Raw genomic sequence first — 21,817 nt, forward strand, 5'->3', positions numbered from 1 at the left:
CTTCTACTCCAATTATTCTTAGGTTTGGTCTTTTTATTGTGTCCCATATTTCCTGAATGTTTTGTGATGAGAGTTTGTTGGACTTGCTGTTTTCTTTGATCAGTGCGTTTATTTTCTCTATGTTATCCTCAGACTCTGAGATTCTTTCTTCTATCTCTTGTATTCTGCTGGTTATGCTTGTTTCTGTAGTCTCTATTCGTTTACCTAGATTTTCCATGTCCAGCCGGCCCTCTGTTTGTGTTTTCTTCTTTGCCTCCATTTCATTTTTCAAATCATGAACTGTTTCCATTATCTGCTTGATTGTTTTTCCTTGCTTTCCTAGGGTATCATTCACTGATTTACTCAATTCCTCAAACTTTCTGTTATACTTCTCATCCATTTCTATAAGGGCGTTTTTTATATGCTGTTTAAGGGTGTCAATCACTGTCATGAAGTCAGTTTTTTCTCCTTCTTCATGATTAAGGTGTTCATGTCCTCCTGTTGTGAGGTCGCTGGCTTCTGGTGGTTTCGTGTTGTTTTTCAGATTGTTGGGTGAATTCTTGCATTGGCGTCTCCCCATCTCTTCCTTCCAATATTCTCCTATGGATCTTCTTTTACAGGATCAGGTCTTCTTGCCAACTGATGTACCTTCCAAGTGATGTCACTCCCCCGTGATGTTTCTCCTGGAGTCCAGTTCCGATCTCCTTGCTGCTTGGTTAGCTTGCAAACAAAGGCCCACCCTGCTTGCTGCAGGCAGGTTATGGAGACAAAGGAGCTACCACCTTCCCCTTTGCACTCACCTTCGGGTTCAGTCCCAGCGCCCAGGCAGGCTGAACAGGGAGGCACTCTGCTCCAAGAAGGGAGGGATGGAGGGAGACAGGGGGTAGGGGGATCTGGATGTAAGCTGGATGGGATAGGAAGAGAGAGGAGGTACCGGGCAGTGTAGCCCTGTAGGTTGATCAGGAAATGTAGGCGGGCTGTTCCCGGGTGCCGCAGCACTCACTCACCACAATGATGTCTCACTAGGTGCCCTGATCGAAACTCCGTGCTGCTTGGTTCGCTCGCAGACAAAGGGCCCACCCTGCTTGCTGCAGGCGGGCTATGGGGACAAAGAAGCCCCCGAGCTCCCCTTTACCCTACGCTTGGGGTGAGGACCCAGCGCCCAAGCAGGCAGAGCAGGGAGGCTCTCTGCCACCAGGGAAGGGAGGGGGGAGAGAAACAGAGGGTGGGGGGATCTAGATGTAAGCTGGATGGGATAGGAAGAGAGAGGAGGTACCGGGCAGTGTAGCCCTGTAGGTTGATCAGGAAATGTAGGCGGGCTGGGTGCCGCAGCACTCACTCACCACAATGATTTCTCACTAGGTGCCCTGATGAAACTCCGTGCTGCTTGGTTCGCTGGCAGACAAAGGGCCCACCCTGCTTACCGCAGGCGGGCTATGGGGACAAAGAAGCCCCCGGGCTCCCCTTTACCCTACGCTTGGGGTTAGGACCCAGCGCCCAAGCAGGCAGAGCAGGGAGGCTCTCTGCCACCAGGGCAGGGAGGGGGGAGAGAAACAGAAGGTGGGGGGATCTGGATGTAAGCTGGATGGGATAGGAAGAGAGAGGAGGTACCGGGCAGTGTAGCCCTGTAGGTTGATCAGTTAACAATTTTCTTAACAAAGGGTCTTTACAAATCCAAAATCTGGATCATACTCAATAAAAGCTGGGGAAAGAAAATAAAAAAGCAGTTCACAGGAAAATACAAAAGTTATGCAAAAATAAACACAATTACATAATCCTTAACCTAGAGCAAGGTACTGTTTTGAGTGATTTGCACACAAATCCTATCCCACAACAACCCTATAAAGTTGGGGATGGTATGACTCATATTAAAGATAATGAAACTAAGAAACAGGGAAGTTAAGTGACTTGCCCAAGGCAACACTGTGCTAAATAATCGTCCTGGGCTTTGAACTTATGTTTAATTGTTCACATGCTGTTTGAACATTTTAGCATGCACACATGAATAATTTTTCAATTACTAACAATGCCAGTGGCAAACAAATTACAGAGACTATGAAATTATTTAAATTGGCTCAATGAATGTCCATATTCAAATTATCTGACATTTATAAAGGCATAATACACACCAGGTTTTATTCTAAGCACTATCATATCTTTCAGTGTTTTATGCAACATGTCTTGACAATATTTACCCTGTCCTCAAACTCTTTCTGAAGCAAACCCCGTCCCCTACCCACCCAACACTGTTTCATCTTTTTTTATCCCTGATGATCATTTTGTCAGGCCTAAATTTTTATGGTTATGTGGTCTTCCTCTTGAGTGTGGTAGACTTACCAGAGGATACAATCTTTGAGAAAACTTAACAATTGACAATAGCTCCACAGCTAGGGGGTAGGATTGTGTATTGAACCTCCATATCCACTCCTTGTGCTGGGATTTGGTCTGGCATGGGCTTGCACAGGTTTTCTGCATGCTGCCAGAACTCCTACACACCACCCCCCCCCACACACACACACACGAAGAGTGTGTTTTCTTGTAGTTATCTACCACACCCGGATCTCACAATCTTCCCATCCCTTTTTCCCCAATGATGCTTGATAGTATAAATATAAACTCTTCTAACTTTGTTCTCTGTTTTTGTAATAAAATACTGACCAAAGAAACTTGTGGGAGTGGTGGAATCAAACATATTCGGCATAAAAGTTATAGTCTATCATCGACGGAAGTCAGAGAAAAAATTCAAGACAGGAACAGAGGCAGATTCCATGAAAAAGGGTTGTTTACAGGTTTGAAATACACGTCATACTAAGCTACCTTTCTTTTTTTTCTTTTTTTAATTGATTTTTATTGAGCTCTACATTTTTCTCTGTTCCCCTCCCTGCCTCTCCCCTTTCCCCTTAAGCCCTCCCCCAAGGTCCCCACACTCTCAGTTTACTCAGGAGACCTTGTCTTTTTCTACTTTCTACTTCCCATGTAGATTAGATCTATGTAAGTCTCTCTTAAAGTTCTCATTGTTGTCTAAATTCTCTGGGATTGTGGTTTGTAGGCTGGTTTTCTTTGCTTTATTTTTAATCAGCTACCTTTCAAACAGAGTATAGGCACATCAGCCTGAGAATGGCAGTGGCCACATCAAGAAAATGTTCCAGGCATGCCTGCAGGCCAGGCTAATGTAGGACAATTTCCTAATTTAGCTTCTTCTTTCCAGGTGTGCCAAATTGAAAATAAAGATGAGCTATCAAATATACAATAGAAAAATATACACAAAATAGAAATACAAATAGATGAGTTTAAAAATGAAGAAAATCCTAAAATTCTTTCCATATTTCTATTCGTTGACTTGTAAATGCTTTGGGTTTCCCCTATTGTACAGAATAGTGCCGTATACCTGAGTCAGTAAACTTTTTAGAGTCAGATAGCAAGCATTTTAAACTTTATGAGCTAGCCGTTTTCTGTTGAAAATATTTAAACCTTCCATTGTAGTACAGAAGCATCAAGAGATAATAGGTAAATGAGTGGATATGGCTATATACCAATAAGATTTCATTTCAACTTTCTAGGTTACAACTTGTAAGCATCCTCCACAGGTTACTAGTTGTGCCATCCTTTTGTCGCTATGCTGTTTTATCCAGAGGATCCATTGCTGATACGATTCTTTTTACTATTGGAGGCTGTTGTTTCCCTAGGGCCAGTCACAGACATGACTTAAGACTTTAGAACATGTCAGTAGAGAGTTTCTGCTATGATTCAACTTCTGTTCTTAATTACTACTGATCTTCGGAGTTTCACCTCCCTGATTTTCCTCTTGTTTCACCCTCTTCTAGATATTCAGATGCAAATCCAGATAGACCAAGATTCACTAATTATATCTTCGTTGTAGTTGAGGAGAAGTGTCATTATTCTTTCCATTTAAAGGTATTTATTTTCTCTGTAGTTACAGATGCCAGGGGACAACTATTAACAAAGAAGGAAATTGAAAAGAATAATAGAGTCTATAATGAACCCTCTTAGAGTTTAGGAAAGGATTGTGTATGGAGTATTAGTGACCTAATGTTCTTTCATAATCATATTTTAAAAAATTGAGACAGACCTTCCACATTGTAGCTCAGATTGCTTCAAAACTGATGTAGCCCAGACTGACCTCAAATTCATGACAAAGTAGTGGAAATGTGGGCATGAGCCACTGTGTCTTGCTTATAGTTTCATACTCAACTGAATATTTTGTCTGGAATGGTTTTACAATGGATCAAGAGAAAGACAGGATAGACACTGAAATTAATTAGCTACAACAGTATGTTCTTTGCACGTATAGAATTCTTTATGTTATTTAGCCCAGTGGGATTCGGATTCTTCTTTCCAAACTTGAATATTGTCAAATCTCACAGTCAAAGTGATCTCTGAATTTATCAAGCCAGCTTCATCCATTAAAGAAATTACCATGCGCCGGGCGATGGTGGCGCACGCCTTTAATCCCAGCACTCGGGAGGCAGAGGCAGGCGGATCTCTGTGAGTTCGAGACCAGCCTGGTCTACAGAGCTAGTTCCAGGACAGGCTCCAAAGCCACAGAGAAACCCTGTCTCGAAAAACCAAAAAAAAAAAAAAAAAAGAAATTACCATGCTGTCAGACTCGATGGAAAATTGCCACTGTATTCTGTTATATATGCATATACAAATTACATAAATATATCATATATATGATATTCTGTAAGGCATCCTACCTACAAAATACTCTTGCTGAACCATTTTTCTTATTTACATTGTGCTATAATGTGCCTCTTAGAACATCCACTTTCTACACACTGACCGTTATTAGTCCTAAGAGAACCACACAGAAAAAATAAAAATAAAAAAAGAGAGAACCACACAGAAAAGGCACAGGTAAATCTACAGAGAATGTACTATATCTTACTCATTTTCTCTTTTACACACTATATTGTGTTTTTTTAGCCTTTATTTATTGATACAGTCTTCAGTCCATTTATAATTCTACCCATTGTCTTTCCTGTTAGTGTACTTCTTATCACAGAGGCATGCACAATTATTTAGCTATTTAAAATTTTTAATTTATTCTTTCACTTTTTTGTACAATTGTTTTTTAAAGGCAAGAATCTAATAATGACTGAAAAGTTTGAGTATTATTTCAGATGTAGTATTGAGCACATGTATGTATTATTCACTTAATCACTCAATGTTACTGTAAAATGTGTGCTATTAGTCCTGAAAGTTAAATGTGAGGAAATTAAAACACAACTGAAAAATAAATGACCTAAGATTTCATTGTTGGAAAATGCAACTGGGACATGAACCTACCTCTGACTCCAAAGCCCAAGCTTCACACAATCAGTCTACACATTGTTATTACAACATGCAAGCACTTTCCATGGTCACATATGTACTACATTTAGCACATGTCAAACTTAAAGGCAACTGGACAATTAAGTAGCCATTGAAGAAATCCAGAAGTTTTTCCATTAAGTCAATGGTAAGTTAGGTTCTCTATCTTCTTATTATTTTAACTTAGCCATTCACTTTGGCATTAATTCTTGTCACATTCTATTTTATTACTTTTAACCACTAATTTCACTTGTCACACTAACACAATTGTTAAAATGAATTAAAATAAAATATAATGATGTGTGTGTTGGAAAATATCACAAGGGAGCCCATCACTTTATTCTAACCTAAAAATTACAGTGACAATGGATCTTACAGGATAGTGTGGGATCCAAGTGCTATAAACTAGGCTGTCATCCTGATCTGCAAAGTAGATGGCAATCCTTATACTCTCTTGGGGCATATGCCCTCCAACTCCTTCTGGCTCATAGTGTCAGATCTTAAGGATGATTTCTTTTGTATTTCTGACCACTGTGACTCTCAGTTACTATTTGTTTTCCAATGGCAAGACCTCTACACTCAGGTTACTCAGTAGTTTTCTTTTTCTAATTCACCCCAGGGTTTTGGGTCAGTGTCAACCTCTATAGATAAGCCCTAGACAAAGACGTTTCAGTTCCTAAAATTTTCTTTCGGGGTAGCTTACTTCAGATTGTACACAATTAATTTATTTTCATTTATTTAAACAATATTTCTTTTAATTCTTTGAGAATTTGATACAAAGGATTCTGATCATATTAATCCCCCATCAAACATACTTCAGATCTCTTCTAACTTAAAGAACTCACCTCATGTAGATAGAAAGTTTCTCTTTCAAATACCCAAATCTTTTTTTCAAAGATCTAGTTCCTGAAATTTATAATAATCCCAGGCACAAGTAGACTTTCCAGTCACTTCAATTGTCTCATTTTATCTATGGGACCACCAACTATAAAACAAATAAGGACCCTCTCAAGCATAGCAAGATTTAGTAGAATCTGGATTTCCCACTTCAAACTGATACCCTACCAGACTTCAATGGAACCGAAGAACCAGTAGACTGGATTCCTAAAAATATACAGGCCCTGGAGGCACTTACCTTCGCTCAGGGTTTTAATTCAAAATTTGGGTCCCTTTGAGAGCCCAGTCACTTTTTGAAATTTTTTTAAAAGTTTTTTTCATTTTACATCCCTCCACTTTCTCCCCATCTCACCCCATCCACTCCTCAGGGAGGGTAAGTAATCCCATGGGGAGTCAACAAAGTCTAGCAAATCATTTTGAGGCAGAACCAAGGCCCTCCTCACTATATCTAGGCCAACCAAGGTATCCTTCCATGGAGAATGAGCTCCAAAAAGCAGTAGGGGTAAATCCTGGCCACACTGCCAGTGACTCATAGACTGTCCCAGTCATACAAGTGTCATCCACATTCAGAGGGTCTAATTCAGTCCTATGCTGGTTCCTCTGCTGTCAGGCTGGTGTTGGTGAGCTCCTTTTAGCTCAGGTAGATTATTTCAGTTAGTATCCCCATCATGGTCTTGGCCCCTTTGCTAAATTATTGCTCCTCTTTCTCTTCGATTGGGCTTTGAGAGCTCAGTCCGGTCTTCTGCTATGGATCTCTGCATCTGCTTCCATCAGCTACTGGAAGGTAGTCATCAATCTGATTACTGGGCAAGGCCAGTTCAGGCACCCTCTCCTAGTCATTTTTAATTCTAATTCTTCAGACATTGTGGTATAGACTGCCCCCTCCTTTTCTTGGGGCAATCGGCACTGTGACTCTTTGGTTTGTAAAGACTTCTAACTTATTTTTGAGATGGAATATAATAGTCTAGAATACAAGACCCAGAAAACCCTCTTTCATGGGCCATGTGTTATGTAATTTTCTGGTTCTGATTGATTAAAAAATCTGGTTACTTTTCAGAGTACTTCTTTTCTGTAAAATAAATGTTAAGATATTGATGGTGAGAAAATAAGTGTATCTAGGGAAAGAGTAGGAGAAAAGATCTCCAAAACAAAAACAGTCTTACTGTCAATCAACACTGGAAATGGTTAATAAATGATGTCACAGCCATACAATAAGCTATTACTGTGAGCAGATAGACAATTGCTTCATAAATAGAAATCATACAAGACTTTGTCCCCACATGGTAAGAACTAATAAAAAAATTAAACTGCAGAATAAAACAATCGCTAGTGTTGTTATATGACAATAAGGAAATAATCTGAAGTAGGAATCCAGAAAGCAACCCTTTTTTAATAGAACAAGAAATAAATAGGATCAGAGAAGTGAAATGTCTGTACAGTGAAAATTATAAATACTTATGAAAAATTCACACTGGGTATGTGATGTGGGATTCCCTTCTGTATGCTGTGAATACCATTGGTTAAAAAGAATCTGCCTCAGCCTGTGATAGGGTAGAGTAGAGCTAGGCAGGGAAAACTAAACTGAATGCTGGGAGAAAGGAGGCAGAATCAGGAAACACCAGGTAGCCACCGCCAAGAACAGATGTGCTGGAACTTTACCCGGTAAGCCACAGTCACATGGCTATAAACAGATTAATAGAAATGGGTTAATTTAAGATATGAGTTAGCCAGAAATATGCTTAAGCTATTGGACAAACAGTGTCGTAAATAATATCATTCTGTATGGTTATTTCAGGGCTGAGCAGCTGGGAACTAACTAGCAGCCTCCTACAATAAATTGGCCTCCTACTACAAATTGGCACTCCAATGTGTGCTAGCTAGATCCACATAAAACATAAGAGGGCTTGGAAAGGAATTCTAGACACTAAAAAGCAACGTTTAGCCATATTTTGATGGGCTCTGCTTGCTGGCAGCATGCTGCAGCTCCTTTAAGAGAGGTCTTCCTGATTCAGTAGTAACAACAAAAACAACAAAAGACCCACATGGTTTCAAAACAGTAGTATCTTGGTTCTCCATCACAAACAATGCTGACTCTTTCAGGAGGCCGAGAGATTTAAATGGAGTTTGTGAGCAGAGTGCTACAACTGATTAATGGTATGACATAGACACATTGTATACCTGAAACTGGAGCACTCTGCATGGCTTTCAGAGGCTGCGAACATGTTTCCACCATGTTGGACTAGGCTGAGCCAAAAGGCAAAGCAGACTTGGTCGTAGCTAAGACCACTTAACATTAAAGAATGAAAAAAGTTCTGGTCAGAAAAGGATTACAGCCCTATCCTTCTTGGGCTCTCTGCAGGGCCTCTACTCCCTGCATACTGCCTCTTTCTTCCTATCCCACCCAGCTTGCATCCAGAACCCTCCCCACTTCGGGAAGTACCCTACAACAGATGGGCACAGGAGATCGCTTCCTATGTATAACCCCAGCAGCACAGACATTAAGAGCAACATTGAATAAATGGGACCTACTAAAACTGAGAAGCTTCTGTAAAGCAAAGGACACTGTCACTAAGACAAAAAGGCAACCTACTGACTGGGAGAAGATCTTCACCAACCCTGCAACAGACAAAGGTCTGATCTCCAAAATATATAGAGAACTCAGGAAACTAGACTTTAAAATGCTAATTAACCCAATTAAAAAACGGAACACTGAACTGAACAGAGAATACTCAATAGAAGAAGTTCAAATGGCCAAAAGACACTTAAGGTCATGCTCAACCTCCTTAGCGATCAGGGAAATGCAAATCAAAACAACTTTGAGATATCATCTTACACCTGTCAGAATGGCTAAAATAAAAAACACCAATGATAGCCTTTGCGGGAGAGGCTGTGGAGGAAGGGGTATTCTCATCCATTGCTGGTGGGAATGCAGTCTTGTGCAACCACTTTGGAAATCAGTGTTTCGATTTTTCAGGAAATTCGGGATCAACCTACCCCTGGACCCAGCAATACCACTCTTGGGAATATACCCAAGAGATGCCCCATCATATGACAAGAACATTTGTTCAACTATGTTCATAGCAGTATTATTTGTAATAGCCAGAACCTGGAAACAACCTAGATGCCCTTCAATGGAAGAATGGATGAAGAAAGTGTGGAATATATACACATTAGAGTACTACACTGCGGTAAAAAACAATGACTTCTCGAATTTTGCATGCAAATGGATGGAAATAGAAAACACTATCCTGAGTGAGGTAATCCAGACCCAAAAAGATGAACATGGAATGTACTCACTCATAATTGGTTTCTAGCCACAAATAAGGGTCACAGAGTCTACAATTGGTGAACCTAAAGAAGCTAAGTAAGAAGGTGAACCCAAGGAAAAACATATAGTTATCCTCTTGCCTATGGGAAGTAGACAAAATTGCCGGGGAGAAAATTGGGATCTTGGGGGTGGGGTGGGATGGGGGTAAGGGGAGATGGGGAAAGAAAAAGGAGAAGGGGAGGATGGGGGGAACTTGGGGAAAAAGGATGATTGGGATAAAAGAAGGTTGGATAGGGGAGCACGGAAGCACAATTCTTAGTTAAGGGAGCCCTTAGGGTTGGCAAGAGACTTGAACCTAGAGTGGCTCCCAGGAGCCCAAGGCGATGTCCCCAGTTAGTTCCTTGGGCAGCTGAGGATAGGGAACCTAAAATGACCCTATCCTATAGCAATACTGACGAATATCTTGCATATCACCATAGAACCTTCATCTGGTGATGGATGGAGATAGAGACAGAGACCCACACTGGAGCACTGGACTGAGCTCCCAAGGTCCCAATGAGGAGCAGAAGGAGGGAGAACATGAGCAAAGAAGGACCATGAGGGGTGCACCCACCCACTGAGACAGTGGGGCTGATCTATTGGGAGCTCACCAAGGCCAGCTGGACTGTGACTGAAAAAGCATGGGATAAAACCGGACTCTCTGAACATGGTGAACAATGAGGGCTGATGAGAAGCCAAGGACAATGACATGGGGTTTTGATCCTACTTAATGTGCTGGCTATGTGGGAGCCTAGCCAGTTTGGATGTTCACCTTCCTAGATATGGACGGAGGGGGGAGGACCTTGGACTTTCCACAGGACAGGGAACCCTGACTGCTCTTCAGACTGGAGAGGGAGGGGAGAGGAGTGGGGGCAGGGGAAGAAGGGTGGGAGGAGGGAGAGAAGGGTGGGAGGAGGGGGAGAAGTGTGGGAGGAGGGCGAGGGAAATGGGAGGCTGGGAAGAGGCGGAAACTTGTTTTTTTTTTCCTTTTCTCAATAAAAAAAATAAAAGGATTACAAATATGCAATAAAGACAAATCCATTTGGAAAAGATCTTTAAATGGGCCACAGTGTTGGATAAATGTACATAGACTTGGGAGAGAGAAGAAAAAGAGTATAGAGAGTTAAAAAAGCAGTAAATTATTTTTTAAAAATTATTTAAAGTAAACAAAGTCTTTAACAAGACAGAGTACAGACAGTCATAGATTAAAAGAAGTAAAGAAAAATAAGCCCCGTAAAGATAAATAATACACAGAGAGTTTAGACTATGAATATTTTTGTGTTTTCTTTGAATTTTTTGACTGAAGAGAGACATTTGATTCTGGGGACTGTTAAGCTAAACCAACATATATGTTTCAAAGGTTTCTTTACTTTAAAATTTGGGCTAAGGATATGTTGCTTTGGAGGTTCTTTGTTTCCACAGAAGATGAGAGCCTATGGATTTCTCCCAGACTAATGTGGTTTGATGAAGCAAGACCTTCCTGAAAGGTCACCATGAACACCCCCCAAAAAATTACTTCACTCAATAAAAAGCAGAAAGCAATTTGGAAAGAACTACACCCATATTCCCAAATATTAGTTATAAATATTTGCTTACATTTAAAGGGGGCTATGATATAGAGATAATTATTTTGCAATGGTATGGATCTTGATTTCTTGATACAAATTTTAGGTAATATTGTTAGATGTATATTTCTGCTCTTGATTAAGGTATTGTGTTTGTGCAGCTCATTTAAAATGTAATGTATAATTAAGAAATATAGTTTAATAGATAGTCATCTGTAATAGTCAAGCTTGTAGTCATGTTAATTAGTTTTCAAGATATATAGAGATGTATTTCAGTTAGATAGGCATTCTTCATATCTTTCAGAGACATTTAGAATGTGACATTTAAAATGTTTTAATACCTTAAGACTTTTCATGACAATGAGACACATCTGTTACTGGCAGCACCAATAACTTCAAGAGGAAGATGGGTGCCGAAGAGGCTCCTTATGGAGTTTGCTAGCCATTTGGGCAAGAAACTGCTCATGCATGGACTGCTTGATATTATACTTCATGAACTGGACATGCATGACCCATAGAAAAATAACTACTAAAGTTCACTAAAGAAGGTGAGACAGTCTTTCAGGGTTCCTGCTTCATGAAAGGGTCTGCCATGCATCCTGCAAAACATGGAAGAAAGCAACTGACAGTCTTTGCCATCACAAGGCAGAACAGATTTTCAAATTTTCTGCTTCATGGAAATGTCTGTTGGACACTATGGGCCTGTGGGCTGAAGACTGTATGCCCCAAAGGTACAGAAGAACTTTGGTTGACTATCCAGGTAACGAGATGTCTCTGTCAGTTCTTGAGTTTTTAAGTTGCTTACGATGCACTTCCTATTTACTTAGGTAATATTATATACTTCAGGAGTCTTTGATGGAGTTAAAGAATAAATAGTTATAGTTTTCCTTAGTTTTGATAAGATAAAGTAGATATAAATATTATAACTGTAATTTGCTTTTGATACCTGTTTTGTTATACATAATTTTACTATGTTAAAGTTAAAAACCTTCCTTTTTATTTAGATAGGAAAGAGGAGGTGATATGGGATTCCCCTCTGTGTTCTGTGAATACCATTGGTTATTAAAGAATCTGCCTTGGCCTGTGATAGGGTAGAGTAGAGCTAGGTGGGAAAACTAAACTGAATGTGTGGAAAAAGGAGGTGTAGTCAGGAGATGCCATATAGCCACTGCCTGGAAAAGACATGCAGGAACTTTACCCAGTAAGCCACAGTCATGTGCCTATACACAGATTAATAGAAATGGGATTATTTAAGATACAAGTTAGCCAGAAATATGCTTAAGCTATTGACCAAACAGTATTGCAAATAATATAGTTTTTGTGTGGTTATTTCAGGACTGAGCAGCCAGGAACTAACTTGCAGCCTCTATTGCAGGTATGTGGTTCAAACATTAGAATGTTTGCCTAGCATGAATAAAACTTTGACCTCAATCTTCATTACTACATAAACCACAAGCACTTACTCTATTGCAGGTATGTGGTTCAAACATTAAAATGTTTGCCTAGCATGAATAAAACTTTGACCTCAATCTTCATTACTACATAAACCACAAGCACTTATTAGTCTGTGCTACATGAGAGAGAGAGAGAGAGAGAGAGAGAGAGAGAGAGAGAGAGAGAGAGAGAGAGCTGGGAAAATTACTACTCTTTAAATAACCTAGAGTGGTCTACAGATTAAATGCAACCTTTATCAAAATACCAAAGAAATTATTCACAAAAATGTAAAAGCCATTCTAAAATTTATACAGAATCAGAAACACACACACACACACACACGCTAAAATAAAAATCAGACAGATACCACCATCTGGAGCAGAAAGAAAATATCTGGACTATCTGAATTCAAAATGTCCTTTATGAGCTAGAGAAGGGGTTAATATTATTCAAAATCCTCAATAATACTGCACTTGCCTAGCATACATGTGGTCCTGGGTTTTATCCTATAGCACTGTCACCATGAGAAAAGAAGCACTAATATAATACAATGTTGCAGCCATCAAAACAGCATAGTGCAAACATAAATCAGGGCACATATGCCAATAGAACAGAATAGGAAGCATAAAAGTGTATCCATGAATCAACAGGTAACAGTTTTTGACAAAATTGCCAAGAATACCCCATAAAGAAATGAAAGGCTTTTCAGTAAATGAGCCTTAGAAACTGTACATTAATATATATATATATATATATATATATATATATATATATATATATATATATATATATATATATATATATGAATGAATGAAACCAGGCAACTGAATTATTTCAATTATAGAAATAAGGTAAAATTGATTAAAGGTTAAGATGTTAGACCAGAAATCATGTAACTAGCAAAAGGCCAAAAGGCACATAGGTAAAATGCTTTGAGGAAATTATAATGGGAAAAAGATTGTGCACAAGATCACAAAAGCATAGAAAATGAACAAAGCTACAGACAAATATAATTATATAAAATGACTATAAAGCATCTGTACAGCAGAAGAAACACTTGACAGAGACTGCAAACAGCTTACAAGATGGGTGAAAATGCTTGCAATGCTTCATCCAGCAAAGGTTTTGTATTTGTTAGTTTACCATTGCTGTGACAAACTACCAGAGAATTAACTTTTTAAAAAGGAAGACCTCAGCCATCAGTGGGTAAAGGAATTGCCACCAAGCATGAGAATCTGAGTTCTGGCCCTGGAATTCCCCCAGTGAAGGAGAGAAGCAAATCCTGAAAACACAAGACAATAACTTAAAAGAAGAAAGACTTATTCTGAATCATGATTTTAGAGATTTTTGTCTTTAGCCCTTTACTTTTGTTCATTCCTAACACTTTGTGAGATAATACATCATAGTGGTGGAGCCCATGTGGTAGAAGCTACTCACATTGGGACAGTCAGGAAACAGAGAAAGGGAATATAAGAAGACAAGGGAAAACATAATATCTGGTGACGTGTCCCCAGTCATGATTTCTCCCAGGTAGATTTCCTTCCTAACGTCTCTACCACCTTCTGAAGTAGTTCCAGTACAAAAGATTCATGTGTTCCACACATGAGCCTATGACAGCTCATATTAAAAGTATATGCCAAATATTAACTTGGAACATAGATCATTTTGAAATGCCATAAAATGGTGTGACAGACAAATATAGATAGATATTTGAGATTTACTGTACATCAAGATCAATGATTTATTTCTGTAAAAAAGAGTTCAACATACATAGAACATACTATGTTGAAGAAATTAACTTTGCAGAATAAAGTTGACATCTTAGAGCAAATAATCTCTTAGTAGACTACATTTTGGAAAACGTTGTCCTACTTCTCTGTGGAAGTGGTTGTTTGCTGTAGGAATTCAGTTTAATGTTCTTTGTAAAAGTTATCATGGGATAACATAATGTAGCACAAATTCTAGTTGGTCTTACTTAATCAAAATCGAGTCAGAAATAGGGGTTAAAACTGTGGAGTACTACATAGCAGAAAAAAATAACGACAACTTGAATGTTTTGGGCACATGGATGGAGCTAGAAAACATCATTTTGAGTAAGGTAATCCAGACCCAGAAAGACAATTATCATATGTATTCACTCATAAGTGGATTTTAAACATAAAGAAAATAAAACAAATCACAATTCCAGATAACAATGAGGACCGTAAGAGAGACATACATAGATCTAATCTACATGGGAAGTAGAAAAGGACAAGATCTCCTGAGTAAATTAGGAGCATGGGGACCTTGGGAGAGGGTTAAAAAGGAGGGGAGAAAAGAGGTAGAGGGAGCAGAGAAAAATGTAGATCTCAATAAAAATTAATAAGGAATCCTAAAGATCAGATAAGCAGAGCAGTAAGCCATTAGGTAAGTCTTTTATCTCTACCAATTCTACCAATGCTCAGATTTGTAGTAATATGGGGCGGCGGCGGGGCTGCGTCCCCAAACACCCCAGCCGCCTGCCCTGCCCGGCTAGCTTATGCCCCAAATAATTACACGGACACTGTATTCTTTTAAACACTGCTCTGGCCCATTTCTAATCATCTATATAGCGCCCCTAGGTGCGCTTACCGGGAAGATTCTAGCCTAAGTCCATCCTGGGTCGGAGCTTCATAGCGTGCGTCTTCCCTGGAGCAGGTAGCATGGTGGACGTCTGCTCCCGAGAGGAGAGCTGTGGAGTCTGTCCTCACTTCCTCTTCCTCCCGGAATTCTGTTCTGTTTACTCCACCCACCTAAGGGTGGGCCTAGCAGTTTCTTTATTGCTTAGCCAATGAAATCAACAGATTGATATATGACACTCCCACATCACTTCCCCTTTTTCTGTTTAAACAAAAAAAGGAAGGCTTTAACTTTAACATAGCAAAATTACATATAACAAAACAGTTATCAAGTAAAAGTTACATCAGAAACATTTATACATATAACAAAATTGACAGTAAATCTCTATCAATAAAGCAAAATCTATACTAATGCAAATTATTCATGTCTATATCATATCCCCCTTTAAATGTAAAAGAACGTTTTATAAACCATATTTGGGAACATGGGCGCAGTTTTTTCTCTCCAAACTGCTTCCTGCTGAATGGGGGCGTCGTTAATTAGGCCTTTCATGGTATAACCTGTGTGCTAGTTTCATCTCAGTTGGCAGTTGAGCAAAGCAATTTTCTGAAGATGTTCACAGCAACCCTTCAGGAGGACGTGGTCCATCATACCAAATCAGAATAGAAGAAATGAACAGGGTCTCATCCTCTGTGAAAACAAAATAAGAAACTCCTTTCCAAAGCATCATGTCCTTAGACCCAAATTCTGAACTCATACCCTCATGATATCCGTTCTGGTTCCACTTGGCAGCCCATATAATGAAATGTATCTCTGTACTTAGCTCCTTCACAGTCAAAAATTTTAAAGAAAACACAATGTACATAATCCAGACTCTCTGTGAATTTTTCATTTTTACATGGCTTAGTTTTCTTTATTTCTCTTAATCTCTTAACTATCTGTACTCTGTCTCTTTAAAGACTTTACCTTTTTTTTTTTAAGCATTAACTTTATTCTCTATATTCTTTTTCTTCTCTCTCCCAAGCCTACGTACATTCATCCAACAATGTGACTCGTTTAGCGGTCTGAATCTGTCCTATTGTGAATCTGCAATTTTTTACTATCCAGGAGCACTTTTGATTTGCGCCTTTAAATCACTAGGCGCTTAAGAATCTAAGCTGCGACATTCCTAGGTTAACTTTTTGCTTTTTGAGCGTATATCTGTAGACCAGGCTGTCTTTGAACTCTCGGAGATCCGCCTGTCTCTGCCTCCCAGGCATTGGGATTAAAGGCGTACACTACTACACCTTGAACTCACAGAGATCTGTTCGTCTCTGCCTTCTAGGCACTGGGATTAAAGGCGTGTGCTACCACACCTTGAAGTCACAGAGGTCTATCTCCCTCTGCCTCCCAAGTGTTGGGATTAAAGGTGTGTATACACAACAACTCTCTTCCTTTTTTTTTTGTTTTTTGCTTTAAGAACTTCAACTTTCAGCTTGCATATATTTTTAACACACTTCAAACCATTCAGAAATTTTCTCTGTCTTTGAATCTCTCTTTACTGCATATCTCTCTTTTTCTGACCACAAGAGCCTTTAATTTACTAAGCAATATCAGTAGGACTAAAGGCGTGGCTTTGCCAGCTAGATCCAGTCCATTCCTTAGCTTTCCAGCCTCATGGCTGAGGTATTGGCTGCAAGGTCCCTGCCAGCCAGCGAGCTACAACAGACAACACTCAAGTCCTCTCTCTGTAGCCGGCCCTCCTGCCTCAAACAGTCAGAGTTTGCCCTGGCAGGATGGCCCAGAAAGCCGGCATTTTAAAACAACACAGGTTTGTTCCTGCTGCTGAGTCAGGAAAATTTCAAAATGGAGGACGTACCATTTTGTGCTAGCTCTGGGGCTACCAGGTAGGAGCGGCACTCAGCACTTCAATTCTGAGACTGAGCGTGCAGCACAGAAATTCTTTTCATCCAAGTTACATCCAAATCTGACACGCAGAGCACTACACAGTCTGAAAACACGTCTCTGTATGGCGGCAGGAATCCGCCATGCTCTTCCGCCTGCCTAAGCCTGATTCTGCCTTCTGCCCAGGAGCAGGCAGGGAGCTCTGAGTCATCGTCACGATCTCAGAGCACTCTCCTTCCGATCCCAAGCGGGAACACAAACATAAAGCCAGAGTTTGCACTGGCGGCACAGCTCCAGGAAGCCACGCTTTGAAATGACACAGCGTTTTTTTTCTGCTGCTGTTGCCGAATCAGGAAATCTCTCTACAGCAAGCCACCAACAAACAGCAAAAATCTGTGTTAAGTGCTCTCTCCCTTATTTTTAAGCCTTCTCAGGTTTTTTAAGTGGGTTTAGTTAGCCACACGTCTGGGCGTCATTTGTAGTAATAAGGACGGCAGCGGGGCTACGTCCCCAAACACCCCAGCCGCCTGCCCTGCCCGGCTAGCTTATGCCCCAAATAATTACACGGACACTGTATTCTTTTAAACACTGCTCTGGCCCATTTCTAATCATCTATATAGCGCCCCTAGGTGCGCTTACCGGGAAGATTCTAGCCTAAGTCCATCCTGGGTCGGAGCTTCATAGCGTGCGTCTTCCCTGGAGCAGGTAGCATGGTGGACGTCTGCTCCCGAGAGGAGAGCTGTGGAGTCTGTCCTCACTTCCTCTTCCTCCCGGAATTCTGTTCTGTTTACTCCACCCACCTAAGGGTGGGCCTATCCAATGGGCCTAGCAGTTTCTTTATTGCTTAGCCAATGAAATCAACAGATTGATATATGACACTCCCACATCACAGATTGAAGGGGCAATCCTCGTCTCCACCAAATCTCACTCTCCAATGTGTTCTTGTCTTCTCTTCCTTATGTACCTCTCTCCACCCAGAAATAGCACTCCTGTCTCCATCTCCTCAGTGCTGGGATTAAAGGCATGGGATCCCAAGTGTTGGGATTACATTTATGTGGGTTCTATTTCTCCCTTTTAGACAAATTCAATCTCATGTAGCCCATGGTGGCCTTGAGTCCTGGGATTAAAAGTGTGTGCCATCACTACCTGGCCTCTAGTGGCTTACCTCTGCACTATGATCATCAGGGAAGCTTTATTTATTATAACACAAGCAAAATATCACTACAATATCGAGTACTAGTACACCAGGAAATGTAGAACTTACAAAAGGCATTTTTAAAGCCAAGGTGTGCTTATAGTTAGCAGACCCCTATTCAGAATACAGTCTTCTATAATGAGAATTGGAGGATGAACTGCATTGTGGTAAGATGTGGGGTGGGTACGGAATATGCTTTTCTTTCATAGAGCACATGAAGGATGACATTGAAAGGAGATATGCAAAAAGATGGTTAGCACAAGACTCAAATACTGATATATTTTTAGGAAATAACACTTAAGAAAATTGAGAATTTCACAACCATCTCTTTAAAAACTGTTTCTGAATATTCCCTGGAAAGTTATTGTGTACCCTTGAAGTTACTTGCATTCTAATCTGGAGACTTTTAACTTGGAAAGCATGTATATGTTCACTGCAAGACCCTGTTGCATTAAAAACAAGCATCAGCAAAGTCATATAGTTTAGAAATCAAGATTGATTAATTTATAATTTGAAAGCCTAGGGGCTAGGGAAACTACAGCAAAACAATTTTAAAGAATTTGGGGTTCAGTTCCGTCTAGGAGATAGAAAAAGGAACAGGGTGAGCTTGGAGTAATGCATCAAATCTATATCAGGAGCTTTCCTGTATCTCATTGTACATTTTGAAACTCACATTTCTAAGTTTGTGTTTCTACTTTAAGAAAAACAAATATGAGCGGAGGAGAAGAAAAGAGAAAGAGAGGGAGAGAGAGAAAGACAGAGAGAAGGAGACACGCAGAAAGAGAAATATGGGGGAGAGGAAGTGGGAGAAAAAAAGGGAGAGGATAAGGAAGAGGGAGAGGGAGGGAGAGAGGAAGAGAGGGAGATGGTGTCCTTTTCAAAGGTTGTAAATACTGAGCAACAACTTTGGGAATAGAGCTACATAAAATAATACCTGGTACAGGAGCCTTTCAGCCTACAAGCAATAAGCTGAAGATGTAATGTGTGGGTACAGCAGGGCAGGACTTCTTCCCAGACTCTAGAGCTGATGGTGCCTCTCCCTCCCTTGGAAATACACAAACTGACAGGTGGCAGCTTGCTTTTCAAACTGCTTTTCAAAATATTTGCATACGAATTATGCAGAGAAAAAAAAACGCTCCTTACCCTAGTAATAATGGATTCTTATTCAGCTGGGATTAATAATCATTATATTTGCCTGCAGGAAATTATAAATATTTATAAGCAAATACCCTCTTGAGATTTAAATATCACACAGAGGATTTAGCGGTTGGTGCTGTGAAGGGAATACACAATGGGACACCGTGCATAAAGCTAAGACTGAAGTCCCAGGCCAATTGCTCTGTTTATCCCACAGCAAGCAGATAAGTAGGCTTAGTCTCCGGTCAAGTATTAAAATCCTCAGGTTACATTTTTTGCTACTTCTCTCTAACAGTATACCTTTATTTTGGATGGTCTTTTCCACAGTTGTCAATGGTCAGTCTCATGGCTCTATTATAACTACCCCTACCTCTCTCGATATGTTATCCACAAAACTGACTGCCTTCTTGACATTCTTACTTGGATGTGCAGTACACACATCTCAAGTTAAGTTCAAAACTGAACTATCACCCTACTACAAAATCCCTCATTCCAATGGCTAGCTTCTCTGCACTTCTTAATGCATGCCCCACACCTGGAGACCTCTCTGTGGTCTGCCTTCCAAATGTATCCAGAACCCACTTGTTTCTTACCACAGTCATTGATACCACACTGATTATTTTAACAACTATAATTACCTGCCTCAAGTACTATAATAGACTCCTTTAAAATTAAACTACAGTACAAGTGATATTTACTTTATTGGGAATCCCTAAATAACTCAACCATTGCTTCCATAGAGTAGGCTATCAATAAATATCTGCTGGGCAAGGTCACATATTGCATAGTCCTCAAAGACCCACACATTTACCACTTAGTTAAGTAGCTAAGGGATTTCAATTCAACAGGTAAGTTATTTAAATGGAGGCTTCCTGTTATTGGAGACATGGCCCAGAATGGGGTATTGAGATCCATCATCTTCTCTATGTCTGTGTTCTGCCAAGAGAACAATTCTATTCTACCACTCCTTTGCAACTATGGTGTGTTGTGTTAACAGGACTGCAAAGCAATGAGGCTGGTAGATTATGGACTAGAACATTCCAAACAAGACATAATAAAATTCTCTTTGTAGGTTGATTATTTTAGGCATTTAATAACAGTTCAGGAAAACTGACTATCTCACTTACTAAGCAAAGGCAGATTGGTAATCACTTTGTTCCTTCCCAAAGACTCAAGGAATTACACCCCCAAATATAGGAGCTTCACTCATTCATTCATTTAATAAGCATGTATTCAAATATCTACTGTGTGCTATGAAGACCGAAGAAAATGACTCGATTGTCTAGATGATCATAGATAATTCTAAGTGAGACCCTATATATCCCCACAGAGATGTCCTGGGTTTTGATTTCCTTCTTATTTGGAGGCCCCAACATAACTTAAAACTAAAGTGTGCAATTGATACCAAAATTAAACTACATCCTAAGGTTGAAACAATATAAAAATACCCTGACTTGGGCAGATACTTTGTTGCTGTCTGTTTATGCTAGCCCCAAGCCTATACAAGCAGACCTTCTGGCAGCAAGATTGATTCCAAGAGGAATGCCAGTCATTAGCTTCTTTACATTCCCATTAGTTTTTCCAGTTCCTCTTAGTCTGAGATTAGAAATGGGCACATTGTATGTTGACATAAAAAAAACACAGATAAGCAGTATCTAAGGTCTCTCCAAACATCATAATTGTTTTGAACATATAAATGAGATGCCATGTGATGTGTAATCTAACCATTAGCAGCACCTTACTAACTTCAATGGTTCTGAAAACAGGTTGAGATTGTGCGCATCATATATGCCCACATTCACTTTTTTTTCTGATTATTATTATAGTAGTTCTTTGTTGGGTTACAAATGAGAATTATCTAGGTCATTAAAGCTTGTCCTTTTATTGCTAAAATGTCAATATGCATGTGGCCTCAGCCCTACACAAAGAGCTAGATGCAACTTAGTAAATTGCAAGTGGAGAGAGGTAGTCATCCACAGGGAAGGGCATACCACTGTTTGTTCAGTGGCCAAATTTTAGCCATAAAATCATACATATAAGTAACACTATATGTACTCAAAGGGTTTTGTTTGGGAATATATATATATACTCAAATTCATATATGCTTGAAATAATGATGAAAAAGGAGGTTATGTTCAGGAGGATGCCTATATGTTTGTCTTTGGATTCACCTTCTTATTTAGCTTCTCTAGGTTCGCGAATTATAAGCTCAATGTCCTTTATTTATGGCTAGAAACCAAATATGAGTGAGTACATCCCATGTTCCTCTTTTTGGGTCTGGCTTACCTCACTCAGGATAGTGTTTTCTATTTCCATCCATGTGTACGCAAAATTCAAGAAGTCCTTGTTTTTTACTGCTGAGTAATACTCTAATATGTATATATTCCATACTTTCTTCATCCATTCTTCCATTGAAGGGCATCTAGGTTGTTTCCAGGTTCTGGCTACTACAAACAATGCTGCTATGAACATAGTTGAACATATACT

The 21,817-nt window shown here is 39.8% G+C and overlaps 1 protein-coding gene across 1 annotated transcript in view; it reads right to left on the reverse strand.

Moving 5' to 3' along the window:
* Nucleotides 1-21,817, reverse strand: part of Rtl4 (retrotransposon Gag like 4) — a 378,737-nt gene that overhangs the window by 50,825 nt on the left and 306,095 nt on the right. The gene's annotated exons all lie outside the window — the stretch shown is intronic.

Source organism: Microtus pennsylvanicus, chromosome X, assembly GCF_037038515.1.
Source record: "Microtus pennsylvanicus isolate mMicPen1 chromosome X, mMicPen1.hap1, whole genome shotgun sequence".
Classification (NCBI taxonomy): Eukaryota; Metazoa; Chordata; class Mammalia; order Rodentia; family Cricetidae; genus Microtus; species Microtus pennsylvanicus.